Source organism: Cebidichthys violaceus, unplaced genomic scaffold, assembly GCF_023349555.1.
Source record: "Cebidichthys violaceus isolate CVI_PGR_0920_01 unplaced genomic scaffold, fCebVio1.0.p SCAF_74, whole genome shotgun sequence".
In the NCBI taxonomy this organism is placed as follows: domain Eukaryota; kingdom Metazoa; phylum Chordata; class Actinopteri; order Perciformes; family Stichaeidae; genus Cebidichthys; species Cebidichthys violaceus.
The window spans coordinates 79033-94210 of record NW_027176958.1 but is presented as its reverse complement, the minus strand read 5'-3'; the positions used below and the strand labels follow the sequence as shown (position 1 = coordinate 94210).

The window sequence follows — 15178 nt, the reverse complement described above, 5'->3', positions numbered from 1 at the left end:
ATACTCATCAGCTCATATGCATTTTCCTCAAAATTTCCTCTTGAAGGTTTTTTCCTCTTGAAGGTTTTTCGCTGGCTTGTGGTAAGCGAGACGTTGTTTCCTGTAAATGATGGTGGTCCGTAACATCATGGTCACCAGTGTTTTTCGTGCAGCAGTAAACCCAGCAACTTTTGGCTCCTTGGACACATTAGGTTTCGGGGGAAATCGGAAATCGAAAAACATTTTTTTTTTTGGGGGAAATGTTTTGTCAATTATTGGATTAGTTGCTAACCCTCACCCTTGAACTGAAAATGACCGGTTCCTCAGGAGTCGTCTTCAGATACCTCGTCTATTTTCGACCAACGGTTCAAAACTAAAAGATACTCAGTTTACAGTGACGGAGAAGCTAAAGTAATAAATTACTCAAATGATTAATATTATTAGAATAGTTGCTGTCGATTGACTTATCAACTAAGAGAGTCATCAACCAATCTCCATTTAACAGATCCAGGTTTTTCACATCACAAATCGCTAAATGATGAAACGATGAGGCTTATGGAGTTTAATGAGCTGTTGATGTGAAGTTTTTTGGGGTTATAGTGTATCACACTACAGTATCGCAGTATCACATCGACAGTAGTATTAATACCCAAGTAAGCTCAATGGCTAGTTGTCATCTGCGGTCGTTCTGATGGTTTCAGGCATTTCGATTCCAAATCCTCAGACTTTGATGTAAATGGTTCTGCTTTACTCCGGAGCTAGTTAATACGCTCTTTCATTAATGCACCACAACTGTTGAGCGGTATAGTGCTAGCTACACACACGGTGAGGATAATTGAGCAACATGTGCCAGCGGTCCAGTTCCTCCTATACATCCGCCCTCTCATATCCTCCGGGCCTCCCCGTTTCACGGACACCTTGTGAGACGGGGATCACGGGCAGCCATCGACAAACCCCGAGTGTTTTCTCTGCCGCTCCTAGAGAACCAAGACATGGAGGCAAATGAGGTCAGAGGTCACGGTAATCAAAAAAAAAAAGAAAAAAAGATTTGTCCCAGGGCTGAATATCACACAGTGCTTCTCTTTGTAGGCCCACGCTAGTCAGTGGGTAGCTCTTCACACAAAAACGTCTGTTTTACTGCTAGTGAGGCACGGATTGTTCGAACCCTCTTCCTCCCCGCTTTCGCTCTCGCCGCATCTGGAGCTTAAACGGAAAACAAATATACATTACGGGATATGTATTTTTTTTTTAAACTGTGAGTCTGCGTCCCCTGTGGGCTTCCTCCATGTGCTGTGTCTTTGCACAATGACTAATTTGTTATCCTACTAGCAATTACACGGGCGCTTTAGAAAAACAACCACACTGGATGGCCTCATTGGTGTATAAAGCGCACCGCTTCCTGCTCTGCTGTCTTTGTGGTGCAAGGAACGTGTTCACAGTTTATTCTAATGTATTCACCATTACCTTGCTCATGCTGCTGTGTCAGTTGAATGGCATTGCTGCACAGAATGAGGGTTCCCAAAGTGTGTGGCGGGGATTGTAGATATGGAGTTTGTCTGTAATTAGTTTCCACATTTCCTGGTTTACATTTTTGCAAGTGCAATCTTACTTGGCTGTACATATTTCGGGCCTTTTTATCAAAAAAAAAAAGCCCGGCATGCTGGGATTTCAGTCCCCAAAAACGGGGACCTGTTTTGTATCTCGGCGTTTAGTTGTGCGTTATTTGATTCGAGAGAATCGTCGAGTCTGTTGTGCAGTATTTTAAACCAAATCCGACACGTGGACACAGCTCTGAGCCGTCTGTGATGCCTGCATGACTTTGGCTGAACTACAACAGGAAATGAGTAAAAGGCTCTGCTTTCAATTCATGACTGTACCATCACATCCAGCAGCTGGGCCCCAGCAGGGGACTAGTTAGCCGCTTAGTTAGCCAAAGAGAGATGCCTTCAGTCTCCCGGTGAAAACTAATTAGTGCAGACTAGTTTGAGTCCATTTTCATTATTTTCAGCTGGAGCTGCTTCTCGTGTGTGGCTGCACCGGCGGGCGAGCAGCGGTCGGTCCTTCGTTGCACTTTTGTCCTGGAAAAACAGCCAGGACTCCCGCGGCTCCGCGTGATTGTTTTCATTAGTCTGCCGGCGGCAGCTTGATACGACCAGCCCTCCGCTATGGCTGTCATTTTCCACAAGCTCCAAAAATATGAGACGGCGGAGCAGAGGGTTGTTTTTTTTTTTTTTTATAGCGTCCCCACCCATGTTGTTACTATCATATCAGTGTGGAGTCTGATATAAAACCCACATGCTCCAGGGCACACATTTCACCCTGCATTCCTGTGACCGTAATTGGTTATTGTCAAAATACGTAAGGAGTGGGGGGCTGGGTGTGAGCTGTGGAGGGGAAATGAAGGGAAAGAGGGGGGGGAGGGTGGGGATTTGGGTGTGATTTTTTTTTTTTTTTTTTTTTACTACAAGCACAAGTGGGGAAGATGAAACACAGGGAGCTGTGGTTGCTGGTGCCAAAATGCATCCCCCTCCACGATGAAGAGGAATTTTTGAACACATCTTTCATTTGCATGCATTTAATTAGGTTTCCTTTTCAGATCTTGCTGGGGTGATGGTGGCACGGCTGGCTTCTGGGATCTCCTCTCTTAAAGCACACGGTGGTTGCCAGACGTGACATGGGTGTGCCAGTTTTTGGATTATGAAACAATCTGTTTGGGTGTATTTTTTAGGGGGGAATGATGTATGTCCCTTAGCCAAAAATCCTCTATGATTTTATTTCTTTCCTATTTTGTGTTATTCTATATCAACTCTTGTGGCTTTCTGTCACTAGTTTAGTCGTGGTTTAAGGTTTAGGTGGGTTTAGTCAAAGTCACGTGATAAACCGCACTGTTCCTTCCTCAGAAGCTGCGGTTTTAAAACTTTACCTGTGGTTTAGTCTGAACCCGGTTGCTGTTGTCCTGCAGAATCAAGGCCGCTGCATTCAAATGGTGATTTTTGGAACGGTAGTTGGGTTGATTAGCAGGTGTACGCTCTGCTTTTGACCTTTTTGGGTGAGCCCCGGATTTGAAATGATTTTCTGTCAACACGCTCCGGTGCACGATGCCCCGAGCAGAAGAGCCTCTCCTGTTTTCAAAAAAAACAATACAAATTCAAAACTCTCATTTCCCTTGCTTGCAGATTTGCTGTCTCGTTACTGAGGCTAACTTTAGTACCTCCCTACTAGTGCTGAACTGTTGACCTTAGAGGTGCCACCAGGGTTTTGGTCAATACTGTATTAAATCTTGTGAGCAAGTGCAGTCCGTAGATTGATAATGTTGTTTGCTCTAATGAGAAGCAGTGGTTCAACTCAATAAGGGCGTGATGAGATTGTTGACTTTGACATGACGGTCAATGGCAGCGCCTGTAGCACTGCAGTTTGTGATGGTGCATATGCCTCGTCACCAAGATGCGTCTAATTAAGTTCAGTAGAGCCAGCCGCATTAACCGCTGTAATTGCTTTTTAATTTTTCCCTCTAATATGTCTGGTATTAAATTGCTACTGAGGTGTCTAGAATCTTTTTTTTTTTTTTTTTTTTTTAACAGAATAACAAGCTTGTTTACTCGCTAAAACCGTTGGCATCAGTCGTCACTGAAGGTTACAATGAAGAATGTTTATTCTTTATTGAAGCGTGAGGTTTCGTTAATCCACGGGGACATGTCAGTGAGCAGTTTCTCTCCTTGTTCAAAAGGTTTGTGTCGGACTAGAATGTCAGAAAAGAGCTGGAGTGAATTCCAGCAGCCTCTCTCTGAGGCACGTCAGCTGATTGGCAGATACTCTGATGACATTTGTTTTTGTGGGGCAAGGACAGGTCACACTCTCTCTCTCTCTCTCTCTCTCTCTCTCTCTCTCTCTCTCTCTCTCTCCCTCTCTCTCTCTCCTGTTATCTGTCGCGCTCTCGCTCTCTCTCTCTCTCTCACTCGCTCTCGCTCTCTCGCTCTCTCTCTCTCTCTCTCTCTCTGCGCTCTCTCTCTCTCTCTCCCTCCCCACCTCCCCCTCAGTCTTCAGATGTTCCCGTCTTCACTTCTTGTTTACAGTAACTCCCACTGATCCTCTCTCTCTCTCTACTTTGTGTCTTTCCTTTGAGTTTCTTCCTTTAAAATATCAATGACGCGTTTTATTGTGAATAAAGGAATGCTAAGGAAACCCGAGATATTAGAATATATTTTTCTTTAATGTCATGAAATGACTGTTAATGCCTGAAATAATACTACTCCCTACTGCTCCGATTTCTCTTTGAAGCCTAACGAAAGGATCATTGGTTCTGTTTGTTTCAGAATAACTTAATACTGCAATTTCTTTTCTAAATCACTGTATTGGATTTCCTTAAAAATGAACTGTGACAGCAGGAGTCAATCATGCCATTTAGCATAATTCTGAGCTTTGGCTTGAAGTGGCAGCGTAATAATTCAGGACGTTATAAATGACACTCTAGTCTGCTTCATAAGGTATGATTTGAAGGTCTAAGACTCAATATAAAATGTACTAATAAATTATGCATCAAAATTACGACGGCGCTCGCATCATCTGTAATGGATAAGATGCCATCACAAGATGTTAAGATGTCTAGACAGACATTTGGGTCTCAGTTGTTTATCGTAGTAAAGTGCTGCTCGTAACTCTGACAAAAAAAAAAAAAAGATATATTCTGTTAATGTTGAGTCAGTTCTTTTTCTACGAGGCCATGTTGTAATGAAACATCTTTGGAGCCTAGAAGCTAAATGTATCCATTTTACCCCACTTTTACAACATGTAATTTAACTAACGGGCTAATTGAAGTTGTTCGTCTTAATCCCACAGATCCGGTCTGATTCTGGGGGATCTTCGGCCTCCTATATGGGCTGCCGCTCGTCTAATCACTCCTGACCCTGTTAGAAATGAGTCCTCCTTTTGTTACTGCGCGGCACTGTCAGTTCTGGGGGAACAAAAAGTGCCATTGTCTTTCCATTGCTGCGGCGCTGGGATAGAAGTAATCTGTAGCTGTAGAGCTGCCTCAGGATTGCCATAATCCAGATTCAGTATTAATGACATGTCTAATCCGCACGTTTTTTTTTTTTTTTGACCCTCTGGAGAGGCTGACATGGCATCTCTGTTGTTAGTCGCTTGTGTAATGTCACTGATTATAAAACTGAAGGGGGCTGCTGACGTGAGGGATGCAATATCCTGTTCAGATTTTGTCCGCTGTGTCCGCCAAGATGCTGCACTTGTCTGATACCAGAGCAGACAATGCAGGTCTGTCATGTTGCGGGACTTGTCAGATAGATTCATGTTGAATTCAACCGGCTTTGCTGACTGCAAATACTTTTTTTTTTTTTTTTGCATTTTTGTTTTCCTTCCTGAGATCGGCGTGGCTGACGAACACAATAATTGCATGCTATGCGTTCATAGCGCGCCGTAGGACCATTGGGGGGGGGGGCGTGTTTGCTCACCCGTGCGCCGCGACATGCAGCGTGGGCAATGACATGAATGGCAAAATGGTGAACCTCCACTGCGCGCACTCAGAAGGGGCTGATTTGCTCTTTGTTCGACACAAAGTGATGCAGTGGTAGGCGAGTAGATGTGTGTGTGTGTGTGTGAAATCCATCACACAGCTGCTAGCTTGGCACAATGATCAGTAACAACCCCCCCCTCCTCCTCCTCCTCCACCCGAACCCCTCCTACACCTTCTTATCTCCGCTCAGAGCCGTGCACGTTGGCCTTTTGTGTACAGCTCTTTCGAATGATGCACACCAGTAATCCCCATGACAGGTAGCACGACTCTCTGACAAGCCCCCAAGCTTTCATCCCTCTGGTGATGGCCGAGGCGGATGCTAGCTGGACTGGAGCTAGCACTGAGGCTAAGTGTTCTCGCTAAGTCAGCTGTAAAAAACAAACAAAAACCGCTTTCGACAATTGTGTTTTCAAGTTAAATTCGTTAAGATTAAGATTTCCTTCTACACTTAACCACGAAAACGACAGGACAGGAAATTACTAAATCTATTCTTGCATCTTCTCTTTTGCTCAACAATTACCCAAAAATGTTTTTTTTTTTTTTCAGCCAATGTGTTTTAAGGTTTGCTTCAACCTCAAAGTGACCATTTGTGCCTCGATTGCTCACTTTGTGCAACCATGAATTTGCCAAAATCCGACTAATTAAAGCAGCTCCTCAACTTCCCTCTCGAGCGTGGACTTTTATGGACTTTCTGTGTGCATGGGCAAGCCATCCTTTTACAAACAGTGAGTGTTGTGAAGTGGAGCTTCTAATGAGGACCAAGACACGTCTGGTTTGAACGGACCATTTTACTGTCTGGAACTGCAGTGTTAGAAAAGTGAACATTCGACATGTGGCTTTCTACGTATAAGTCATATCCAGGTTAGCGTCAAAAAACACATATGCTACAAAACGCCTCTTCAAAGTAAAAGCACTTCCTGTTTTATGCTTTTCACACTATACAGCTTAACATTATATTATACAATCAAACAATTCACAACAGTGAGAGTTTGTAAATGTATGTTTTGATATAGTTTTGCTCTTGCCTCCATTTACTTCATCTCATCGAGGATCTACTCCCTTTTTTCGGATTGTAAGTTCACAGTGGAGGTATGCAAGAAAGACAACGTTTTCCTCAAGAATCCAAGCTAACGCCACGCTACCAGTTAACCGGGGTCCATCTGACAGCACTGGTCAGTGACGGCGTCTGTGCTGTGTGATCGGCTATATTGACATATGTAGCTCCCTCCGAAAACCAGCTCTGGGAACGTTGTACCGCTTTGTTGTAACTGTGGTAGTCGAGCTTCCTCTTTTTCGTTCTTTACGCAGCTACTTAGAACTTTTATGCGTGTACAATTTGCCCTTCTATCACAGTATACTGCACACACAGCCCCAGGCCGGCTTTTTCACAGTTGTCCGGTCAAAAATCAATTCAAGTTTGTTGAAAGGCTTGTGTTTGGCTGTGAAAAGTTGCTACTTATTGTGGATTGACTGCTAAAACAGAGATGAAGAGATGCGTCTCGAGCTGAATTGGTGAGAGCTCGGTCCACGGTAATGTGCATATTTAAAAGATAAAGGGTTACAGAATATCGCTTGAGCTGAGCACAGTGATATTTACTGTAACTCTAGTCTGATTTACAGACGAGGGCAAGAAGGGCATCGATGTTTCGGATCAATGGAGGCTAACAACAAAATCACTAAGACCCCAGTTTATGTCGGCGTGATGAAGTGTGATGTGGTAAATATTGCGAAATGTCATTAAAGGACACTGTGGTTCACTGGATGTACAGTATTTGACAGTTCTGGTTATGTTTATTACAACAGAGGACAGCATTTCATTTCCCTCTCAGCGGAACCAGTTTTACATGATGATTGAAGCTTTGCAGCCCTCTCAATAATCCATTTGTCTCCAAAAGCCTGATTGTGCACCAGAAACAGAGGCACACATTTAACGATACATTATAAATATTGTGCATCATCCACGACGTATAAATCAATGACCTGGAAGTAAATCTCACCTATCAATGTTTCCTGAACTCATTTATCACTTTCATGGGCTGAATTTATCGCCACAGTATCACAGCAAAGCCTTTTTAAAACATTTTTTTACATTATCTCGAATCAGCAGTCTTGGGTTATATGCGGAGAAAATCAATGGTGTCACAGCTTGAGTGGGACTTGCGCATCCATCAGACTGTTGGGCTGACTGTAGATGATATGCTGAATGGCCAATTTCCTGTTACCTGTAATGGATAGAGTGGGGCTTCTCCGGCAGCTCACCAAATTGAGATTTCCTTCTTGGTCGCTGTAACTGCTAGGAAATAGATAAAAGTGACACACCTGGGTATTTGCATCTGTAATCTGAGCCCCCTGGATCAATTGTGATCCAAGAAGAAATCCTGTTTTTTTTTTTTTTTTTTTTGTATTGTTTGAAGTGGAGCACGAAGTTGACGCTACGCTCTGAAGATTCGCTCGCAATTCTCTCGGGCCTGTCGCTGAAATGCACAGCGTGTCTGCAGCAAGAGATGTAATTCCATTGTAACTTTTTTTTTTTTTTTTTAAATATCAAAATTTTGGTCGACGCATCTGCCATCAGCGCTGCAGACATGATCCTTTTGCCCCCCCCCCCTCCAAGCTGCAGCCGGTGGCCTTCGACGTGTTTCACGTTACATGTCAGCAGAGCATTTGCAGAGTATTTACATGACTACTTCCTGGAAGGAGGGTCTGGTGGGGAGGGGTGCAAGTTCCACTCTGTCTGATGACTAGATTACTGTATTTACTCGAGCGCGCAGGCCCTGCCTGTAGATCAGCTGAAGCGATTCCTTTTGAAGAAAAAGATACAAGGAGTTTTGAGAACCTTACTTCGGCCGTGTTTGGCTGCTGCTCCTGAGTGCAGTGGATGTTGCCATGTAAATGATCCGTATCCTGTTGATTTAAGTTTACAGGGCGTTCTTCCTATGAGCTCGTACTTCCTGTCGCAGGCATACTTTCTTCGGGACAGTATGGGGGTGTCCAGCTGCAGTAGTGAGATCACAGTTCACTTGACTTTTGCGATACGTCAACTTTAAGTAAATTCAAATTATGGCAGCGTTTTACTGCCTTTTGACGCATTTACACTCGACTCGCTCTTTTTTTCTTTATCACCTACTGTAATAATTTAAAAGGTGATAATATGTCAATGTTGTGTTTTCGGCTTGTTTCTGCTGCCCCCAAGTGGCCAGAAATATAAACATAGATATAAGTTTAAAACTTTTAACACTAGCAAACATGAACCATTTTTGCTCCATGAGATGTTTTATCAGCAATATAAGAACTCGTTCCCAAACTAATCAGCAGTCAATTAAAAGCATTTAAACACTCATACCCAGGAATGTCCTTCAACACCTTTGTGGGGTGATGAATAAAACATTCACACACATTTGGGTTTCTTTCAATACACAACCATGTTTTGGGTTATTTTGTACATAGAAGTTATAAGAATGTTTTTTTTTTCTTGCAGGTTAGCTCAAAGGACACTTTGGTCCTTAGTGGAATATCTCAACAATCACTTGTTATGATTTCCTTAGACCTACTGCATCCATCTAAGGTTTTGCTTCGGTGTAATGGCTTCTGATTTATTTATTTTTTAACCTCTAAGCCATTGGTCATCTGTGGTCTGGTATTTTTCCATATTTATTACAGAATGAGTCATTTTAGCCAACTAATAGTTGGCTCATGTAAGACACACCCACAATAAATGTTCTAGGTCATTGCTCACAAATGTCCAGTTTTAGCGTTCCGTTTCCTCCTCTAATCTGGCTTAATACGCCACACAGCTGAGCCGCCGTTGAGCAAACGGTGACGTCGGTTCCTGTCCAGTGTAGTTGTCACAGGAAGAAGACACGATGCAAACTCTCTTGTCCCTCTCCTGTAGTCTCTATAGTATTTGTTTTTGTGAGTGTGTGTGTGGGGGGGGGGTGTTGCTCTCTATCTCTGCCCTCTCTCTTTCTAGTTCTCACAGTCCAGCTAATTTTATACCCGCAGTGTTTGGCTGTAAACCACAGTTTGCACACAGGATATGATCTAAACTCTGTCTCTTCCTGCTTGTGGAGAGAGGGAGAGACTCTTCTGAGTCAGCTTCATACAATCACAAAGCTGTGAAGCAGAGAGAAAGACCAGTAGCCAAAGAAGTTAGATTTACAGACAGGAGGCCCGTTGGGGTTGAGGTTACCTCCAGTGAGAGAGTATCTTCCATAGCCAAGCTTAAAACAATTTATTTTTATATATACATATATATGTATGTTAATCATCCAGTAGACAGCCTGACCTTTCTGTCGTAATGATCTCAAGTGGACACATAAAACAAATTCCTGAAAAAGAGAGCATCGTTTCATATTATTTCACAGCTAGATTTGTGTTTTTGATTCCTCGTTCCGTTCCTTTACTTTTCGGGCACATCTCTGTGAAAGAAGCGGAGGCGTTATTGGCTCTCTCGCCAACGTGCGAAACATCTCCGTTCCCAGACAAGGTTGTGCAGACAGACAAGACATGTAGCCTTGGGCTGCAGCCAGATATACGCACACAAAGCTCCAGAAATCCACAAGGCATTTGTTTTTTCTTCCCTCCTTTGTGTGGGTGTACATGTTTCTTGCATGTCCATTAATGTCAGTCTGTGTGTGTGTGTGTGTGTGTGTGTGTGTGTGTGTGTGTGTGTGTGTGTGTGTGTGTGTGTGTGTGTGTGTGTGTGTGTGTGTGTGTGTGTGTGTGTGTTAGGGAAGAGTTGTAGCTGCCTATGTGTGGAGATGGGTTTGTCCCCCCCCTTTGTTGTGTAATACCACCGTTTCTCTTGTAATGAATATTCACTAGGTCGGGTTCATGGAGTTTAAGTGTTGCAGGGATTCTTGGGTTGGGGACTTGTTTAATCCTAACCCCATTCTGTCTGAGCTGCTCCCAGGTGCCCGGGAGAATAGAATTTGGGAGAGGGACGTGAGTGGAAGAGGGAAAGAGGGGATTCATATCGGATTTTTTGGGATGGAATAATTTCCGTTTTTACATGCTGCGGTTAAAAGTAGCTGAGGATTTTTTTTTTTTTAACGCATGTCTGTTAAAAAAAAACAAAAACCGTAATCTTTTCCTAAACCTAAACAAGTAGGTTTGTTGCCTAAATCTGAGGAGATTTCTGGCAGAAAACCTCTCCTATGTGTGCTCATTTTCTCAAGCCAGTGTAGCATGAAACTAGCTAGCTAGTTAAATAGTCAGCGGCTAAATGAGTAACAGCTTAGTGCTTCGTCCACACACTCTCTCGTCACAACGCCACATGAGTGACAACTTTCGTTTGGCTCATTTTCTGTAACCAGTGTAGCATTGAAGCAGTGCTTAGCGAGCTAAGTAGCCAGCTGCTAAATGAATGCAATTTAACAGCTTCATCCTAACGTCAGCATGCCAACATGCTCATAATGACGATGCTAGCATGCTAATGTTTAGCAGGTATAATGTTTACCATGTTCACCATCGTAGTTTAGCATGTTAGCATGCATTAAACAAATAGCACCAATGGTTATTAGTTTGCAGGTATTTGGAACAGTTAAATTTAAGTTAAAGTTATTATATTAGTCATTTTCAGAGGGTTATTCCGTCACTTTATTGTTTCTTGATCTGAGAGAGCCACAGGTTAGTATTAAATCAGGGTTTTCATTTTGCTCCCCACTGAATGAATGACACTATTGATGTAAGCTGTTCCATGCACCGTCTGTCAATAAATGATCCCAGTCCTGCCTGGGCCCTTTAGGCAATTTCCAGATATTTGATTACAACAGTGATTGCCAAGTTTATAAGAGCTGCTATATGATATTATCACATTCACATCCTGCTTGCTTTGGCGAAGGGCCACTCGCCGATGCTCAGCAAACCTGGATGCCAAGATACACCGGTGAGGCGGACGGGCGAGGGGGCCTCGGCTAACAAAATCCGTGGTCCTTGTTGCCGTCTGTCCTCTCGCTTCTGGAACGTTAAGCCCACAATGTGTGGACAGCTCATCGAGGACACTGCTCTATTCACATCTGTTCATGGAGGCACGTAGTCCACGCGCAGCATTTCTCTCCTGCAGTACCATTTATTATAATATCCTGCTGCTGCAGTTTTCATCATTTTTTTGTCCCTTTCAGGTTTGCCTGTAAACACCATAAATCACCATGAGCCTCGCCACTTCTGTCACTTTTACATCTCTCTCCTACTGACTCGGTGAAGCACGTGCTAGACTGCGGCTGCTGCTCAATTATAATTAAAACCATATCATTAAAAATGTACACCGCCTTATTACTGTATAGCTTAGCTTATTTTATTTTTTTCATCATGCAGCATTTAGAAACTAGTCACGCTCTCATATTTTATATTGCTGAAGAAAGACTTTCTATATTAGTGGTGCTCAACCTTTTTCATCTTGCTACACCTTAAAACAGAGCAGTATGTAAGTGCAGCTTCTCAACCCCCCTCAGATTAACAATTATTGAAATAAATCAGAGGCCCGAGAAAGTAAAATCATTTCATGACCTTTTCAGATTTATCTTGGGATCCATGGGGGGGCCTTGTCATTTTGGAAGTGACACACAATGGCAGGCTTTTGTAAACATAGTCTTGTGCTGGACTGATGCTGGAGACCGATAGCAACTCAGATGGACCCTCAGTGAGCGAAGTAAAATCTCTCTCTCTCTCTCTCTCTCTGGCTGTGTGTGTGTGTTTGGCAGCAGTTGCCCTCAAAGCTTATCTCTATAAATGGATTTGTGTTGGTGCACTCGGAGATCTCAGTGTGATGTTCTAATCTGATTGACCACAACCCCGGAGAGCTGGACGAGTCACAGAGCCAAGTGTGTGTGTGTGTGTGTGTGTGTGTGTGTGTGTGTGTGTGTGTGTGTGTGTGTGTGTCTCTCTCTCTCTCTCTCTGTGTGTATGCATATAGGTGTGTGAGGTGTCCATCTGTCTTTGAGCTGGTATTCGTCACCTCGGCTCTACATATTTTGAACTGAGCTTAGGGTCTTGTCGGGGAAATAACAGCTCCGTGAAAGTTTTGGTACAACTGTGTTTTTGAATCTGCAGCTGTACGTCTTACACATGCAGAAGAACACATGATGGACAATCCATTACATCCTCAGATGAAGCAGAGAGAGGTGATATACAGAAAATACACAGCTCCCCCACACACACACACACACACACACACACACACACACACACACACACACACGTGTCATATCTGTGTGTTATGTTGCTGTGAAAACTCTTCGGGTTTGTTCACTTTGAAGGTGAAGCAAATGTTCACCTCATGTTCTTAATGCTAATTTGAATGCAAGAGTGTTTTTGCACTCCATGCTAACCACAAACAGCGAGTGCTCTGACTACAAATATTAGCAGCTGTTATGGACTTAATAATCTTGAGAAGCACCAGGGACTCTCTCTCTCTCTTGCCTCTGTAGGTGCATGGAGTCATTACACTTTGAGATAAGCACAAATGAGTTTGACTGCCATTTGTCATTTCACAAGCCAAATGTAGCACGCATCTTTTTATCTGAGTATCGCTGATATTTATATAGTCTTTTATCTCTTGCACCGTGTTAATCGCTCTGCGTGTGACTGTGAGGAAGTGACACGCTGGTAGCTGTAGACCGTCACCACGGTCACCACATTCTGTCAGTGACTGCGGTGCTGCTTTCCCTCACATAAACTCTGAAATGAAACACGATTGTGTTATTGTAGCTCAGAAAAGATGAAGTATGTAAGGCGGGCGTTGTTGTTGTTGTTGTTGTTGTTGTTGTTTGAATGCACAACCTGGTGACGCTCGGTTGGCGGGTAAAAACATTTTTCTGCCTCTCGGCTATCTTTTTCTACCTTTTTTTTTTTTAAGGGTCCGTCTCTGCAGCAGCACTGCCCAGACGCTGAGAAAAAGCACAAATGGTGACTCTTAGATGGACTGCAGCTTGTTCCACACACAGAAGGAAGGGACTTACCCAACAGTTAGACATACATACAACTCGTATTCGGCATTCGGCAGCTTTTACGTATTGCTGTGTCTTCCCTAGAGCCTGATGCTCTGCATCCGATTGCATTACAGGAAGGCTCTTCTATTATTCAGCAGTTTGCTTGATCTGATTCCACACTGTCAGACCTTGTATTATTTATTTATGATTTTTGAGATGATATGTGATTTTGAAATACTCCCTCACACTGCTTTCCAGGAACTGGGAGGCGTAAATTGAAAACTAAATTATACGCAGGATTACAGATATGATCTGTTTTTTTTTTTTTTTCCTCTTCTCCACTCTATTCGGACTACTGAGCACAGACTCTTTTTTTGCGCTCGTGCCATTATTTGGCTGTCATGGCAATCCTCGAGCATGACAACTCATTTTCCAGGATGTCACAGAGCAAATGTTGACTGCCTGTTTTTCATCGAGCTCCAGAAGGAGAAGGGGGGGGGGTGTATGGGGGGGGGCTGTAGGAGATGTGTCCATTCATTTGTTGTTACAGCTTAGAAAAAGAGAGAAACAGGGAGAGAGAACCCCCCCCCCTCCTTCTCTTCCTCCTCCTCCTCCACACCTCCCTTTTGCTCTGCTAGACAAGAAGGTCGCCATAGCAACCGCTCAGCATGCTCCCTGAAAACCTCGTATCTCCAAAATGTCAAAAGTTGCAAAGAGCAGAGAAAAGAGAACTTGTGAGCGTTTGGTTTTTGTGGCTCAAGGAAATGGTTTCATATTTTCAAGAATGTAATCGACCCATTTAAGTTTTCACCTTTCGTTTGAAGGTAAAACTGTACTTAGGAGGTTTCCACATGGACATGCTGCCTCTGGATTCTTTGGCTGCTCAGCGTTCCTAGGTAGATAAATTGTGCTCCTAGTCCCCCCCCTCCCCCCCTCCCCCCCTCCCTCCCTCCTTACAGGCCTCCCGTCGGTAATAGCAGGGATTATATATTAGATGGCACCAACCTGCAATCTCTACTACAGCTTATGCACAGTATGTATTAGTATTTAAAAAAAAAAAAAATTAAAATAGATTGAAAAAAAAAAAAGCATCCAGTGACATATAATCTATCTCTCTCTGGGATCAAAATAGATGTGTTTGAAACGAGACAGAAAGAGGCTTTATGTAAAAATTTGGGCTGCATATGCAAATGTTTTGCCGTCAGTAGATTTAGAAATCAGGGGAACCTTTTTGTTTTTTCGAATGAGGTTGGCCTGGATAAACCGTGAAGTGCACTAGGAGATGGTGTCTGCTGGATTTGGAAGACTAATTTGCATTGTAGGCGCTCTGTAAAATGTTACCCTCAAAATGAACTAATTTAACTCTCCAGACTAATTTAAGAGTCATTTCTTCGCCATGGTTATGTTTTGTGACCATCTGCAATATCACCCTTGGGCACCTTCTCAGACTTTGTGCCACCTTCACTATTCCTCTGCGGAAGAGGATGCAATGTTCATATTTTCATTTCCATCAAAGCCTAATGGCGTCAGTAGATCTGAGGGGTAAACTTATAGCGGCTTTGTTTGCTGTTTCACAATGCTCTAGGGTGTCCTCACGACTTCACCTCTTCTTCGTTTGAGGAAGCCGTTCTCTACTTTTAACTGCACCCTTGTCATCTTGCGACATACCGTTTCGGCTCAAAACAGGAACTGCATCACCTCCCAGCTTCTGTTTTTTTTCCCGCCGTGCTGTGTTGTTAATTAC

The 15178-nt window shown here is 43.3% G+C and overlaps 1 protein-coding gene across 2 annotated transcripts in view; it reads left to right on the top strand.

The window, feature by feature from the left end:
• Positions 1-15178, top strand: part of LOC137892028 (receptor-type tyrosine-protein phosphatase epsilon-like) — a 48866-nt gene that overhangs the window by 7923 nt on the left and 25765 nt on the right. The gene's annotated exons all lie outside the window — the stretch shown is intronic.